The 16241-nt window shown below is 55.1% G+C and overlaps 1 protein-coding gene and 1 long non-coding RNA gene across 3 annotated transcripts in view; one reads left to right on the forward strand and one right to left on the reverse strand.

Moving 5' to 3' along the window:
* The window catches only part of BAHCC1 (BAH domain and coiled-coil containing 1), an 85907-nt gene extending 72724 nt beyond the window's left edge, over positions 1 to 13183 (reverse strand). The window contains exons 1-2 of one of the 2 annotated variants that reach the window (XM_050921435.1): positions 12279 to 13183; positions 11651 to 11965 (exon numbers count right to left, since the gene is read on the reverse strand). The gene's annotated coding sequence lies outside the window, so the exon portion shown is untranslated. Of the gene's footprint in view, positions 1 to 341; positions 506 to 11650; positions 11966 to 12278 lie in introns of those variants that run through there. The other variant, XM_050921436.1, reaches the window with a different exon arrangement.
* On the forward strand, positions 2600 to 4733 carry LOC127033408 (uncharacterized). Its single transcript, XR_007769094.1, has 2 exons — positions 2600 to 3033; positions 3579 to 4733. It is a non-coding gene; the product is annotated as an uncharacterized LOC127033408 (long non-coding RNA).
* Positions 13184 to 16241: the final 3058 nt, after the last annotated feature.

The raw sequence follows: 16241 nt of genomic DNA on the forward strand, positions 1-16241 counted from the left end.
TAACCATTAAAAAAATGCCCTGTAGCATTTCTTTTCATTGGAGGTGCTAAGTGTAGCGTATTCCAACATGTCTTTTTTAGTATTATTATTATTTTCAATTGATATGTGTTATAAACAGTTCCAAGCAAAACACTGCTATTAAATTTTTTACAGATGTAACATTACACAGAACTACAGAATGTTCTCAAAAGAAAAAGAATAGCAACATGGTATTTTCAACCACCAAAAGTTCTCACTATGCAAAAAAAAAAAAATTACAATCCTGGATTTTATTTTAATTCTAAAAAAAATAATAAAGCATTTTTTTAAAAGCAAACAAAAATATAATTGCAGTTACTTACTGGAGGTATGTTCCTTGCACACAGTGAATGCAATACAATTAAATCAGTAAATGGGACTTTGTATTGTATTCCTATTGGTATTTGCACTGTGCTGACTGTTGCACTGTTAAATGCACTGGCTGCTCTTGCAGAAGGGAAAGGACCCTATAGTGGGTTCCTTCCAGCCTCAGCAGCTCCCCAGCCCGCAGCTCAGTCCTACAAGCAACTCTCCCTGCATACTAATAAGCTCGTGCCACTCACCCAGGGTGAGCTCGCTCGCTGATTGGACGCCTGGCCCTCCACGGTAATAAGCTCGTGCCACTCTCCCTGCGTAAACAGGCCTCCCAATAGGCTGGCGCGGGGCCAGCGAGCTGCCAATCAGAGAGCAGCAGGGCTACTACTCAGCCCAATGGCGCCTAATTCAAGCCTTGCAGCTGCGCAGCTGCCCTTGCGCAGCTCCCGTCCCCGCTTGCTTGGTGAATGGGGATGCACGGCAAAGGCGGGGGGGGGTGTTTGGGGGTGGAGGGAAGGGGGGGCGCTGCGCTCTTCCAGGGTGCTGCTCCAGCCCACACGCACTCCGAGCGCCTGGGCAGGGAGTTTTATTTTCGCCTTCGCTTTGCTGGACTGGACCGTGCCTGGGGTGACCGCACCAGACGGCAGCGGGCTCCTGCGCAGTCTGATATGTGGGGTTGTGGACTGGGCTGGGGACGTGGGCGTTGCACCAAACCGAGCATCCCTTTGCGTACAGAAGTGCTGCAGTCTCCTGAGGGCCCCCTTGCACGCTGTGGCTCCGGGCCCGGACTGGACAATACGGGAACGGCTGCAGAAAGAGCAGGGGCTGCAGAAGTGGGACACCGACCTGCCAACTCTCTTCCCCGGCACTTGCATCCTGCCCGATCTCTCAACAGGCCCCTGCTGGGTTTTTTTTTTTTCTGGAGAAGCCGCGGGAGACTTTTATTCACTCCCAGGCAGTCTCTTTCGCCCCCTTGCCCAAAAGAGGGAACCAGCCACAAACCCTGCCAGCCCTGGGCCAGAAGGAGGATTACACTCACGTCAGCCAGCCCCACCACCCCGGCGATCCTTGGGAGGATGGTGCGCCCTTGGCCTGCTGCTGGGAAGGCCCCGCGTGGTTTGTAAAGCGCCAGGGCTCGGCTCGTAAGACGCCCCGCGTTCCCGGGATAAACACTGCGGTGGCGACCACTCTAGGGACGTGCTCTCCACCCAGCGCACTTCCACAGCCCCACTTGCAGCTCCCCGTCTCCGCCCTGCCCCTTGGGAGAGGTTTGCGGCGCTAGCAAGACACGAAAATGCAGATTCTCCCTTGCTCGATTGTTCTTTGGCAACGCAGGGGTTAAACCCATCGCTTTCAGTCTCTCCCCCCTTGTGTTCACTCCCCCTCCCTCCACGGGATGGCTACGATTGGTTGGCAGCCTGCCAGCCCGTTGTCAATCACCCAGTGTAAACAAGGCGCTGATTGGCTGTTAGCCAGTCCGCACTGGGCTGCCTGAAAAAAGCAATTACTGGCCCCACGGTTTCAAGGCGGCCCGGGGCTGCTTGATGAAAGGAGATAAGATGGGGACTGTTTCCAGGAGGCCCCTAGGCAGACCCCACTAGCCCCGGAGCCAAGAAGAGCAAAGAGTGAGAGGATCAAAGGGACAGAGACAGGGGCAATGGACTGAGCCACTCAGTGATTCCCAAAACAAGGCAGGTTTGGCGCACGGGGGCAGCCCCCTCCCCTTGGCGGGCGGGGGGAGAATCAGCCGGTGCATCGGGAAAGTTTGCACCGTGCAGGGCCGAGCTGGGTGTGAGGAGCAGCCGCAAGCCCCGGGCAGCGGAGCGCGGGGTGCTCCGCGGTGTAACTAGGTGAGAGCGGCGGGGGGGGGAGGTCCGAGGGGACAGTCCTGCCACGGCTGGGCTGGGGAAGGGAGGGTTGGAGCTATATCGATTCCAATCGCAAGCTGGCACCGCGGGAGCCTGGGCAGCTGGGGGTGGGGGGCGATCCGTGCAGGCCCCCCCCATTTCCAATGCCGGCACCCAGCGCTCCCAGACATTTCAGCCCAATTATCAGCCGCGGGGGCTAATGAGATCAGGCGCGTCAATTCGTTTCCCTGCCAGAGCGCTGGGCTGGGATATTCCCAGCCGCAGGATCCGGGGGGGCGCCGGGATACCCGGACAGAAACCAGCCAATGTCACCGCTAGCAGGCTGGGGTGGGGTGGCGAATGGCCGGGGCGATTCCCTGGAAGGGCGATTAAAATTGTTTTTTAAAAACGCCAGGCTGTAATTGATTGAAAACGCCGAATAAATCAGAATAACTCGTACGGGAGATTCGATTACCAGGGAGCTATTCATTACGCGAAGGAGCAAATTGAATTAGGAACAAGACCGAGGCGCAGACCGGCTGCGCGGGAGAGCAGACCGGAGAGGCCAGAAACCCCATCAGAAATCCCGATCCCTCCCGAGTGCAGAGCCGGGGCGCCTCGCAGATCCAGGGAGACATCCCCGGTCTACAAAATGCGGCCGAGCACAGGGATCGGCGCGGCTGCGGCGCTACGAAGCGGTTCCGTGGTGAAAGGGGGCCCGAGCCCGGGCAGAGGCACCAGCACACGCAGAGATCCGAAGCGGCTGCTTCCCCCAAGGACTGCAGGGCTGCGCGGCGATACAAGCGAGATTTGGGGGCCTAGGGGGCGGCCTGCTGCTGCGGCCAACAGCGCTGTAAGAAACCGGAATGAAAAGCCCAGCCGGAAAGGAGAAAACCCGAGTCCGAACGGGGCAGAGCCGGGAGAGCTCGGGGCTGGCGGGTGGCTGAACTCGGAAGCGAGCTCACGCTCTCGGGCCTCTTGGCAGACCAGCAGCCGCTACCCAGGGGCAGGGTTTTAAAGGGAGAAAACAGGCAGCTGCTAAGCAGGCCAGTGTCCCGCTCTGTGCTGTGTGGGACCCAGCAGCTACGATGCGCGCTGCGTTTCAGGGGTGAATTCTCCAACCGCTGCGAAACAACAGCTGAGCGCTAGGAGTGTCGAGGGGACAGGCTGCTCTCTGGTGCTGTTCCCACGGGCTGGCTCCCAGCACTTCCCACCGTGTCGCTCACATGTCGGCTCCGCCAAATTCTGTGTATTTCACCCTTCCCTGCGCCTCCCGCAGCCCGCTCCGCTTGGCTTTGCTTTCGCTGGAGATCACTGCCTGAAATCCACACGCACGTCCCGCTGCACGAGAAATGGCCTTTGGTTACTTCTAAGTTGTCTGTTGGTTTTTTTTTTAAGGCGCTGCTAGTTTTGAAAGCGAGACCTCAAATCAGCCTTCCTAGTTCCTATGGAAAAACACTGTTTCCAACGCATTGACTGGCTCCGGCTGTGTGTGTCTTGATCTGGGCTCAGGATATTATATCACCGGTTAAATTAGCAGCACAAGCCTGTAACTTCCAGGCGGTTCCTAGCAGAGTGAGGGAGTTAAGAGGCAATGTACGGAGAGAGCTGTTTAAACCAACACGAACAACCCGGTTGAACATTATCCAATATACATTCTGGCTGGCTGCTGTCGCTTGTACACTGATGTGCTGTGGGGCGGAGGGGGGGGGAGACATTAGCAGGGCTGAGAAGCTCTCGGGCTGCCTGCAGGACTGAGGGATTTGAAGACCTGAAGTCCTTTTCCTTTCTGGACTCTTTGTTTTGGGGGCGGGGGAGAGGGATTGCTCCATTCTTTCAGATGGTGCCATGTCATGAATGTGCCCGGTCTCTGAGCAGCAGCGGTTGCCTTGCAGTGGGGAATGGATGGAAGGGTAATTAATGCAGAGTGACTGATTGCGCTTGAGGAAGGCCAGCCCTGCAAAGAGGATTGTCCCTGGTCACTGAAGCGTTTCTGATTGACACTTCCCTTCTATCGTCTACCCAAAGGCAACTAGCAGAGCGGTGCATTTGTCACCGGCTTAGGCCGAGAGTTGCAAAATCTCCAGCCCTCAGCATTACAAAAGTTGGGCTATTTACTGGAGCAATAAGGGAGGGGATTTTTTTAAAGGGTCAGTTGTGTTTGACCAGGGGCACAATCCCAACGAAAGCAGCAAAGAATCGTGGGGCACCTTATAGACTAACAGACGTTTTGGAGCGTGAGCTTTCGTGGGTGAATAGGAAAGCTCATGCTCCAAAACGTCTGTTAGTCTATAAGGTGCCACAGGACTCTTTGCTGCCTTTACAGATCCAGGCTAACACGGCTACCCCTCTGATACTTAATCCCAACGAACAACGCACAAACCCGACTGGAAATAAAGCTGCGCTTGGCCCGGGGAAATGTACCGGGTGGGAACTTCCAGGGCCCTTTCTTCCGTTTCTAGACCTGATCCCCAACATCGCTGGATTGATTTTGCTTTAAACCCGTCTAGATTTTGCCCCTGCCTATAAAACAGGCCCTTTGTTTTAATCATAGATTCACCAATAGATTTTTCTATCATTTTTAAATCCCTTCCCCGCCGTTGTGACACCCACTAGCCGCAGCCAGGACGGGGGACAAAGCCGGGGCCTGCCGGCGAAGGGGGGAAATAGATCCGTGTTTTCGGCACGAAGGGAAGGAGGCTGCTGGGGGTGGGCGGGGAGTAGCTGCGCCGTGGCAGGCTTCCCGGATGGCCGAGTTTGTAACTGCCCAGACCGAGCAAATGTTTTCGTTGACCAGGAACCAAGCGCCGGGATCTTACACTTCCTCTAGACAAGAGCGAGCGCAGATAATGCACCAGAGCTAAATATTTACCCTCCTCGGAGAGCGGCCTTCCACTGAGCTTTGCAAACCCAACCCCACCCCGGTGTTTTGCAAATGGATCCTGGCGCCCCGAAGCCCCTTTGCTGGTCACCGCGCTGGGTAAAGCCCGACGGGCAAAGGGCTGCAATAACCGGGCTTTGTCGACACTCCCCGCCCCGCCATTGGGAATCTGTGGCACGGCCAAGCCTCCGAGCGCTGCCCCGGGGCCCTGCTGCAGGCTTGGCAGGACACTGAGTCAGACTCGTCCCTTCGCTTTGCAGCGATCCTGTCTGCACAGGGCCTGGTCCGCAGCCCAGTTCTCCTGAAGGGCTTGGGGCGGGTGGGGGTGGAGCTGGGTGTGCTGGAAAATGGACCCTTCCTCCCTGCAAAACCCCAGAGCGGGACAGTAGCAGGGCTGCGAGGAGCCTCGCCATGATCCCTGGGTCGCTGCTCAGCGCGCGCCTAAGCCAACCGGAGTGGCTGGCGAGTGGCTTTTTGCAAAGCAGCTTCCTTTCCTGTCCAAATGAATCTGCGATCGCTGGCAATTCTCAGCCCTCCGCCAACCTCCCGGCTCTGGGGAAACGGGTTAAAATATTGCAATTGAATATCGCTCCATCTGGCAACGGAACGGGAAAGGACCCCGGTATGTTAAATAATATTGTAGATTAACCCAGCACACTAAATAATTGCCTAATAGGGCTGCAAGATGCAAATCTCTGCATTTGGGTAATTGCATGTTGGGCGCCTCTGAGTAATGCAATTGTTTGGGGCCGGCTCATTGTTCCAAGTGCCATTACTCAAAGAGCAAATTAGAAACAATTTCTTGACTACAAAAAATGACTCTTAATTCTTCAAACCCAAACGCTCCTGGCACCCGGGGGGGGGGTGGGGGCAGTGGCCTTTGCAGCAGTCCCTCCCCCAGGGCCCAGATCTAGCGCTTTGCAAAAACCGAAATTCCCCGCCCCTCCCCCCTGGAAAAAAACCCTCATGCTCCGATCAAAACGCAAACAAGCAAATAACTCAGCTCCTCCATCACGGCCGGGTTTATTTGCTCGAACCCAGAGATCTCGGTAAACACAGGAGCCGGCTCGCGAGCTTTACATATTTTTTTCGGGGGGGGGGGGAGTCAGCACGTGCTGTGACTTGCTGCCAATCTCCCTGAAAATAAGCTCTGTTTTGCATTACTTGTTACAAAAACAGGCTACTGGGGCGGGGGAGCACAAACCCACAGAGGGAACGAGTCAGGGCATATTGCTGGGAGTCGCTGCCTCCCGCACAGAGCCCAAGCACTGACCCACCCCTGTCCTGGCCCTCCATCTCCAGCCCCACCACACGCACTGCCCACGTTAGCCAGATCGCTGCCAGGGGCAGGAGGGACCAGTCCAGGTGGCCCTATATTTGCTAGGGATTTAAAACAAAACAGCACGTGGTCGGAGCCCGCTGGGGAAAGACCCATCCCACTCCAGACTTCACAGGGGCTGGCCTAAGGACCTGGGAGAACATGTCCCTTTGTGTGGGTCTCATCTAGCTCGGCCCAAAAGCCAGGGCAAACTCCACACAAGGTAGAAGCCACAGGGCAAGCTGCCCTCTGACTGTGGCAGAGGGTCTCTGGACCCTAGAAGCACCAGATACCCCACGGGGCTGGGATGTGTGTGCCCCCCTCCCTGCCCCCTATCCTTGGGAGCTGGGAGGGCAGGCGATGGCCCACACTCCAGTCTCCCCAGAACAGATAGGAGGAGACACAAGCCCCTGCACCTCAGGCAAAGACCTCCAAGCAAAACAGAGCTGTACCTTGTTTCCACCTGGCCCTCAGGCCAGTGTCTCTGCCCCTCCTTTCGGGGGCTGGCACCTGCCTTCGCCTGCCCCCTACCCAAAGCGCCTCAGCCAGGGCCAGATGAATCAACCAACCGTGTGGCCTGAGTCATCTGCCTAGTCATTCCCCCCACCCCCGAGGGTTGAGCGTCCCCTCCCACGGACAGGCCAACAGGAGGAAGATTGGACTAGCCTCAAAGTGCTGCACGGGGTTATTCCCCAGTCCATGCCCATGTCCTGGGGACCCTGGGACAAGGAGCGGGAGCTCCCCCACCCCTTTGCTAAGCGCCAACAGACACAAGCCTGAAGACCTTGTGCAGGGGCGTTATTTATGGCGTCTGGGTTGCCATTGAGACTGAGAGCCAGGGAGGGGACCTGGGGCTTGGAGCGGTTGATAAAAACGCAAAATATCCAGGGTAGAAAGAGGTCCTTTCGGGAGTGGAACCCCACCCTGGCCGCATTGATCACAGTGGGCTCCGCCTGGAGAGGACAGCAGCGAGAAGGCAGAGAGCATCCTGACACCCCTCCCAGCCAAACCAGTTCGGGCTATTTATTGGCCAATCGCCTATAAACATCAATAGCCAAGGCAATAATACATCCTTTCTGGCCTCCCCAGAGCTAACCAGGAGCCCTGGCCTCCCTCTTTGTACAGGAGACTGACAAATTGGTTAATGGAATAAATCTACCTAGCTCAAGTGTCTGGAGACAGACAAACAGACAGACAGACATTGCACTGAAGCCAGCAACACATTTTTAATCTCCAAAGAAACCTGGCCGCTGCCTCACAAGCTTCTTGCATTGTAGGAAGGGATTGAAACACAACTGAGGGGCATATTTGCTCAAATGCAATGAGCCTTGATAACCCAAACAGGATTTCAGTGCATACATATACAGTCATATACATCCAGATACACACACATCATAAATGGTGCCTTTGTTTACTATAGCTGGGGTGGGGGCTTGGAGTGGAGAGAATCCTCCCCACCCCCAGTTGAGATGAAGTCCTGGAGTCCAATCAACCCAGAGCAGAGGTTTTTAGGTTAGGAACTCAGAGCTTTTCCATTTCCAAACACTTAGTTAATGCCCTGTTAAATGCAGCGTCCTAATGTGTAGCTAAATCTATCCCCGTGCGTTCACACCCTCAACACACCACTCCATGTGTTTGTTGTGTGAGGGTCTCAATGAAGCGACCATCTGGGGTAAATTCAAGCAAGTTTAATACCTGGCACCAAGGCCAAGGCCTTCCCCCCACTCCGGAGTTTGGGAATTATTATGAAAAGGCAGGCACTGGAGGGGCAGGGGGGCTTTAAAGGGAAAGAAGGGGGTGAAGTGAAAGAGGGTGGCAAACGCAGCAGAGCTAGCGGAATCTTCCACAGGGAGAAAGCCCCCAGCACACCGGGGCTTGATTTTAGATGCAAAGTGACAATAAATAATCCCAGTGACAGGCTCCCAGATCCACCTTGTCCCTACGGAACCCGAAGACCCCTTTGCAGGGCAGCCCGGGGACCCCTGGTCCTGGCTACCTGCACACCCAGCCCTGCCTGTCACCCAGCGCCCCTCCCACAGCACACAGAAGGGAACCCACGTTGGGGGAGGGAGGGGGACACCGTGTTCTGCGCAAATATGTTGTGACATGTCAAAAGGGGGCATGTTTTGATAAACACGCAATTAGTGCCAGAATCCTGCAGCTGGCAGCCAGGCCTGCGAACAGCAGCTCTGTGCGCCAATAGGAACGGGATTTGCAAAAGCAACCTTAAGTGATCATTAGGGCCTCTGTTTGACACGTGTGTGTGTGTGCGCGCGCGCCCGCTCCTGGCGGCACAAAGCAAATCCAATGTGGACTCCCGGCTCCTGCACTTGGGGGTTCACATTCTTCAGGCCCAACAGGCTCTGTTCTCCCCTCCAGGAGGGGATTCACAGCTGCCTCCACTGCCCCAAGTCCAGCACAAAGTCATCAAGAAAATGGACCTAGAGCCCCCCCCCTCCCATTTTTGCCCAGTGTTTCTCGCTAAGGTGGTTGCAGGGAGTTAACGCTACCTCCTGCTCCATCTCCCACTGCAAGGGGCAGCAAAGAGAGAGGGCCAGGATCCGGAATCCCCACTGGAAAGCCAGAGAGGTCCCGAGAGGGTGGGTGCTAGCGAGCAGCCTATCCCCTCAATGCAAACCAGACCTAGGCAGCCGAAGGCTGGGGAGGCCTTGGCAGACTTACAGCCCAGAGAAGGGGCCGGAGCTCCCTGCTTTCTCTTTAAATGTTTTTGTTTTGGACTTTTAGCTGCCCCCCAGGCTGGCGGGGGGGGGCAGTACAGGCAGCGCCTGGGGGGAGCAGCCAGGACTGGGAAGCCCCCTCCTGACTTATCTGCTCACACAGCGGCCGCGGGGGGGCCAGGCTGCGCATCAGTTATGAATGGCTTTTTAAAACCACAACCAAGGGGAAGAAATGCTTTTAGGGAAGCCGAGCGCGGCTGCTCTCTTGCTTGAGCCTCCTTCTCCCCCCAGCCCTGCCCCGTTGCTAGGACTGACAGGCCTCGCCAAGGGGAGCCGGCTGGAGAAAAGGGGGAGCTTTGCCTTGGCTTGTTTCTGTCACAGCCCCGAAAAGGGGGGGCGGGAGAATCAGCCCCACAACCCCCCCCCAGCTGAGGGCAAGGCCCATCCCTAAGCGGGTTCCTGCCCCTCTGGCAGCCCTGGAGCGCCTAGCGGAGCCTGGTGCTGGCCTTTCCGCGCCCCGCAGGAGCCTCCTCTGAGCCCCGCGTTCTGTTGGGAAACTTGCAAGGAACCGCGCGGGCTCTGCGGGGCCAGGCCGGAGCCGTGTCGGCTGCAGGCGCCACTTCCTCTCTGGCCCCGGAGCCGCTTCTCCGGCGAGGCGGAACCCGCGCCCCGGCCAGGGACCCCCGAGAGCTGCCCTCGCCCCGCCGGCCATCTTCCCTGCCCGTCCCCGCTCTGCCCCAGCCTCCTTCGTCCTCCTCCTCCCCGCTCCATTTCCGGGCCTTCCCATCCGCAGCGCAAAGGGGCTGCGAGCCAGGGCTCGGGTTCCCCCCGCCAGCCTGGGACTCGCCTTGGGTTCGTTAGTCCAGAGGCACCCGCCAGGCCTGGCCCGGCCTGAACCAGCCCCCAGCTTCTCGGTGCTTTTCTAAACGCACTAAAATGTCATGTCTCTTTCTCGGATTTAAAACCACCACCAAAAAAACCCCAAACCAAAACAACAACAAAGGCCCAGGAGACCCGAGCCTGCCGCGCGTTTCTTAACGAGCCCGGGGCCGAGTCTCCTTCCCTCGCTTTGCAACCGAATTGCACCGAACAAAAGAGGAGAACGGGGGAGAAGCAAACGCTAAAAATACCGAGTCTAACCGACCCTTCTCGAAATGCACCAGCCGCCGCTCGAGGAAGAGGCTGCGGGTGTATGAATCAAGCCGGAGTCGCTTCCCGTGAGCTGAACCCGGAGCTTTCACTACCGCTTTTGTTAACAGAAAAGTCGATCACTTTAATTAAAAATCGTTCCATTAATCCATTGTTTACTAGCACAAATATACTTTCTACACTGAATTTACAGGACATCTATATAAAGTTTCGTGACAGATTCCAGCGATCTGTTTCCTTCAAGAAAACAGAAACAAAAGACTGGGGAGTTGGGGCGGGATTTTTAGGGCGCCCAGGAAAGCACAATCATCCTATTTTACTTCTTCCTTTTTCTAAGTAAGGTTAGTTCCGTCTGGACGGTAAGTTTATATTGTGTTAAAAGCGTGGATAATTGTATTTATTTGTAATTCGCTTTCCAGAAGCAAAGCTGTGTTTTTCCTTGGCTATAAAGCAGCTATTTAGCCAGTGCATTTGGAGCTTTAAAAGAGCGGTGCAAAGATTGCTACATTTAAACTGCAGATTGTACAGGTCCAGTATCAGATCTGTGTTTGTGTGACACCGGGTTTAACCCGTCCTGGCTGTTTTCGAATGCAATCATTAAATACAATCCGTAGCACTAGCCGGGCCTCCCTCGAGTTTTCCTTGTTCGCTGTAAATCTATTTGCAAAGGAAACCTGGAGACACGATCTATTTTGTTCTATCGATTTATTTTTGCAAAGTCTTGTTGGGCTTTTAAAAATACAAAGACGAAAATAATTATTAAAAAAATAATCAAATGAAAAATTAAAAATCTGAGCCAGGAATGTTATTTGCAGAAGAAGAAAAAAAATTTCTCTCGTCTCTTAACAAAAAATGTCCGCGGTGAGTTTTGCTGTAAGCCCAGCCTGCCCATTGCAAACGAGACTCTCTCTCTAGGCCACACTGCAGGGCTACAAAACCCCGACTGGCAACTACGTTCTACAGACAAAGGTCAGGTTGGGCCCAGGCTCGTTCGGCGGCTGAACCGTTGCGGTTTTCTGAAAGCAGAAGCGATTTATTTGTGAGACGCTGGAACCGAGAGCCATGTGGCGGCTCGGCCTGGCCCTGAGTTGCAATGGATCGGACTCTGGCTGCAGTTATGCAGCTCGGCGGTACACAAAGTTAGTAAACAACACTCCGCTCCGCTCCGCTCCCTGACTACACGGGAGGACGCGGCCGAGCAAGCGAAGTGGGTTTAACCCCCTTTGTTGTGTGCTCCTGGGGGGGGGGGGGATTGGAATTGCCATGAAAGCTCCTTGAATTGCACCAGGAGGGGGGTGGATGCAGAACAGACCAGGGCGAGGGGGCCAGTTTCCCTCTGGAATTAAAGCTCCGTTCGCTGAGGAATTAATGAGGGGAGCAGGGAGAGAGGGGAAAAGACTTAAAAACATAAGACTGAAAAAGGCAAACAAGCCCAAGCACCTACCGCCAGGCCGCCGCCTCCCGGGCCGGAGCTGCGGGATAAGCCCGAATCCAGAGCAGGGCAGAGACCGGGGCCCCCGGAGACCCCGAAGCCAGTTTGCAGCGCGGGCCGCTGGAACACGCCTCGGATGCGGGGTAATGTGGGGGTCTGTTGCTTTAACGCGTCCTCTTGCTCTCCCGAAAGCGGAAACTGCTGCTGTTGGGGGGGTTGTGTCGGATCCCGGATTTTTCCACGGCGGAGCTGGACGCTGCGTTCTGGGGCCAGCTGCGGTTGCAATTATTTTATGATTTTGCTCCGGTGCCAGGGTCCCCGACCTGCCTGCGTGGAGTAAATCCGGTCAGTTAGCGCGCCCGGGGGGCTCCGGTTTCTGGCGAGGGACGCGCCCTGCTCCCCCACAATGGAGCCGGGGGCCGTTCAGCAGAAAATGGATGAGAGCGAAGCGGGATCGAAACCCCCCACCACTACGCACACACACACACACCCTGCCGCTGTATTTGCTGGGGCGGGGGGGCAAGGTGATCCCGCCCCTCCCCCCGCAAAGCTGAGCGGGGCTTTTCATTCATTGCCACCTCCCCGGACACCCAGGGCTGCAGGGGGCCGCCCCGGGCACGGCGCTGCGCACGGGACTCACCTGACGGGCTCTGGATTTTCTAGTGCCGAGTCGCATGGTCCCCCTGCCCCGGGAGAGAAGCGGAGCCGCCCGCTCCTGGGCCCTGCCTCGCCCGCTGCCTGGACAAACGGAACCCCCTTTTCTTCCTGCTCCGCTGCCTTTGCCAATGCAAATCGGGAGGCTGCTGCGTGCATGGCCCCGGCTACATGCCCTCCGCTCCCCAGGCCCGGAGCTGGCGCCCTCGCACTCGGAGCGGGCAGGAGCTGCTGGGATCCAGACAAAGTAACGTCCTTGCCGCAGCTGCACGAGCCGAGCGGGCTGGGGGAGGGGAGAGGAAATCCCTACATTGCACCGCGCAAAACAAGAGGAGGAAACAGAGATTTGCTGCTCGGACTCTTGCACACACAAAAAGAAGAAGCGCAGGCGGCAGCCGGGACCCCCCCGCGCGCGGCTCAGCCCAGTCCTCCCCGCCCCCGTTCCCCTCGGGGCAGGCGGGCGCTGGCTTTGCACCGGCGGCTCTTTCCCTGCACTCGGGGGGCGGCTGGTTTTTCACCTTCCTTCCCTCGCAGCGATCTCCAGCGGTGCCCTGAGGTTGGCGGCTCCGGGCTCGCTTGGCGCCTCGGCCTCTCGTGGCTTCGTTTGGCGGCTCCTCCTGGCAGGGCACTGCGGAGGCCATGGCCCCTCTGGGGCGGTGACCCCCAGCCGCTGGAGCCAGCCCTGCCAGGGTCTCCCTCTCCCCTCCTGGACTGTGGGCGGGTGGCCTTGTAGCACCTAGAGGCCCCGGCCAGATCGGCTGGTGCTGGACGCTGCACATATGTGGAGCCAGATACAACGGCCCCACCCCCACCACTTACTTATGCCAGGCCCAGGGAAGAGTGCTTCGGGCTGCGGCGCACAGCCCCTGCCCACAAAGCCCTAACACCCCGTCCTGCCATAGGTTCAGCGAGCCAGGGCCCTCCACTAACCCCCCTGGAGGCCCATGAGTCATTTGCAAGATCAAGGCTAGACAAGGCAGGTAGGTACATGGTGGGAGATGGGCAGCATTATCCCCTTGAGTGGATGGGCAATCCAGGTGCAGGGAGTCTAAGGGACTTGCCCAAGTGCACACAGGAAGTCTGTGCCAGGGCCAAGAATCCAGCTGAGTCCCAGATCGGCGCCTTTCCCACAGGCACCACAGCCTTCCTCTCCCCCCTGCTTGTACAGAAACCAAGCAGCACTGCATCGGACCCCTCTGTGACACTTCAACACTGCACACTTTTCCCCTATGGGACCCGTTTCTATGGGACTTCCTGCTAGACACGCAGGGCCAGTTTTATTGTTTATTTATCAGGTGCCGGCCCTACACTGGGTGCCGTCTGAGATACAAGTAAACACGTTGAAAAGACAGAGAAGGTCATACAGGGAATCTTTAGGTGCCAATCCTGCAAACAGACCCAGGAGAGCAGCCCCCTGTGCCTACATAGATGCATCTGGCAGTTTATTAATTGATTATAAGTAATTATATTACAATTCTATTCTATTCTACTTATATATGAATAAATTATCTGGCAGATTAAATATATTTTCCTTTTGTGGCATCACAGTAAAAGTGAGATCTGGATTCTGATTTCACTTACACGGCTCTAAACAAGGAGTAACTTGAAGAGAGTGAAGTGAGAGTGTGTGAAAGCAGCTTGAGATAAGAATCAGGCCCTGAGTCTTTAGGGGGATTGTTTACTGTCATTGCAGGGACACTGAGACATTTAGTTAGAGTGCAATTGGTTTGGGGCAGAGACCTCCTCTTTGTACTCACTTTGTAAAGCATCCAGCGCACAGGCAGAGCTATAGAAATAACGATAAGCACAACAGAACCTTTCTAATTCTCACTTGGCTGATCCACAAGCCCCAATGAATTCTCACAAAACATCCCAGCCAGTCAGCCTGCTTCTCAGCAAACATTTCACAGAGTTAGTCCAAGTCACCAGGAAAGGATCCAGAGCAGAATCCAAATGTCCCCATCTCATAACTCCAAGCATTTTATCTGTCTCGCTAGCCCTCTCCTCTTAATAGTAGTGAGGCCTGGTGTTACTCAGCGTGGGTGACTTTTATTCTGAGATCGGGATGCAGTATCCTGGGTTATTTTGTTGTAGGCTTTTTAAATTATTCTCATTGTGCTTACTGGCTAATTTGCAAATTTTCTGGTCTGCAACACTGAATGAGTTTCTGCTCTGGATGTTTCCTCAGTTTTCCACCACCAGGTTTTACTTCCAGGGGTAGACAACCTATGGCACAGGTGCCGAAGGCGGCACACGAGCTGATTTTCAGTGGCACTCTCACTGCCCGAGTCCTGGCCACTGGTCCGGGGGGGCTCTGCATTTTAATTTAGTTTTAAATGAAGCTTCTTAAACATTTTAAAAACCTTATTTACTTTACACACAACAACAGTTTAGTTATATATTATAAACTTCTAGAAAGAGACCTTCTAAAAACGTTAAAATGTATTACTGGCACGCAAAACCTTAAATTAGAGTGAATAAATGAAGACTCAGCACAGCATTTTGGAAAGGTTGCCAACCCCTGGTTTAGTCTGTTTCAAAGGTGATAGAAAACGTCTCCCCCCCGGGCCTCACTGGAGCTCTGGCCACTATTATAAGAAGAGAGGCTCAGAAGAAGATGTTCCGTAAAGGTGTCTAATAACGGGGAAGCTGAGGACATTGAAACTCAGGGGCAGAGCAGTGGGGTAGAAGAGAGCAAGAATGCCAAGGTGCAGCTTCATGGGCCTCTCCAAAAAGCAATGAGTCCTCTCAGCCAGTAGTGCAAGGCCAACCCGGCCAAGTGTGTTATAAGCAATCAGCCTCTCATTTGCACAGCGCCTGGAAGGGAAGGGCAGGTCTCCCGGTGTTCAGGCTTCCCACTGATTTCAGCTTCACAGAATGAAGGAGTTTTATCTCTGTGCCCAGGGCTATGTGTGATCAAGGGTCCTACTGACCCTCCACAGGACTGGAGGCCATGGTGAGTCCTAAGGACAATGCTGCTCTCTGGAGCTGTTGAGCAGGTGATTAGAGTGACAGTAACTAGTTGCAAGTAATCAGATTAGTTTTCAAAATATGTTACCCGGTGACATACTCTGATCCCTTCACCCACCCAAGGGGAGTGTGGATTCCTCTCCATTCCTCTGTCCTGCCCCACATGAGAGGGTCTGTGGTCATCAGGGCACTTACTATGGAAGACTGCAGTCTCACTGTGCATCACGGGCGTGTCACGCCTTCCTGGCCCTGCGCATCTTCCCCCAGCCAACATTTCAGACCTCACCTTCCATCGCATCCCCTCCACCAACCACCTTGTCATGCCTGTCTCTGTGTTTTCCTCAAGGCAGCCCCGGTGCATGGAATGGCCTCTATTCTGCTCCACTTTCTACTGTAGCAATGTTATCTATCTATCTGTCTATCTCAGGGATTCTCAAACTGGGGGTCATGACCCCTCAGGGGGTCACGAGGTTATTACGGGGGGTCACGAGCTGTCAGCCTCCACCCCAAAGCCCACTTCACCTCCAGCATTTATAATGGTGTTAAATATATAAAAACATGTTTTAATTTCTAAGAGGGAGTTGCACTCAGAGGCTTTCGGTGTGAAAGGGGTCACCAGTGCAAAAGTTTAAGAACCACTGATCTATCTCTCGCTTTATCCCCACTACACATATGTACATACCCCATATAGATCTATACATGTACAGTACTACAGCCAAGCCACATATATTCTGCCATCTCTCAAGTGCAGGGTGAGCGTGAAGTGGACAAAACAGCCCCACATTTGAAGGAGGGGAGTTTGAGTGAAGGACACCAGGGGCCTGCTGCAGAATCTTTGACGTCCATGCGCAAGAGACAGGGCTCTGGTTGTAAGGCCTTGCCCCAATGCCCTCACTGAGTGAGCTGTGTGCTCCTTGATGTAGTCCCTGAAGAAAGAAGGAAAGGTGAGCAGACCCTAGGTTTGGACCTATGGTTCTAG

The sequence above is a fragment of the Gopherus flavomarginatus genome, chromosome 12 (genome assembly GCF_025201925.1).
Source record: "Gopherus flavomarginatus isolate rGopFla2 chromosome 12, rGopFla2.mat.asm, whole genome shotgun sequence".
In the NCBI taxonomy this organism is placed as follows: domain Eukaryota; kingdom Metazoa; phylum Chordata; order Testudines; family Testudinidae; genus Gopherus; species Gopherus flavomarginatus.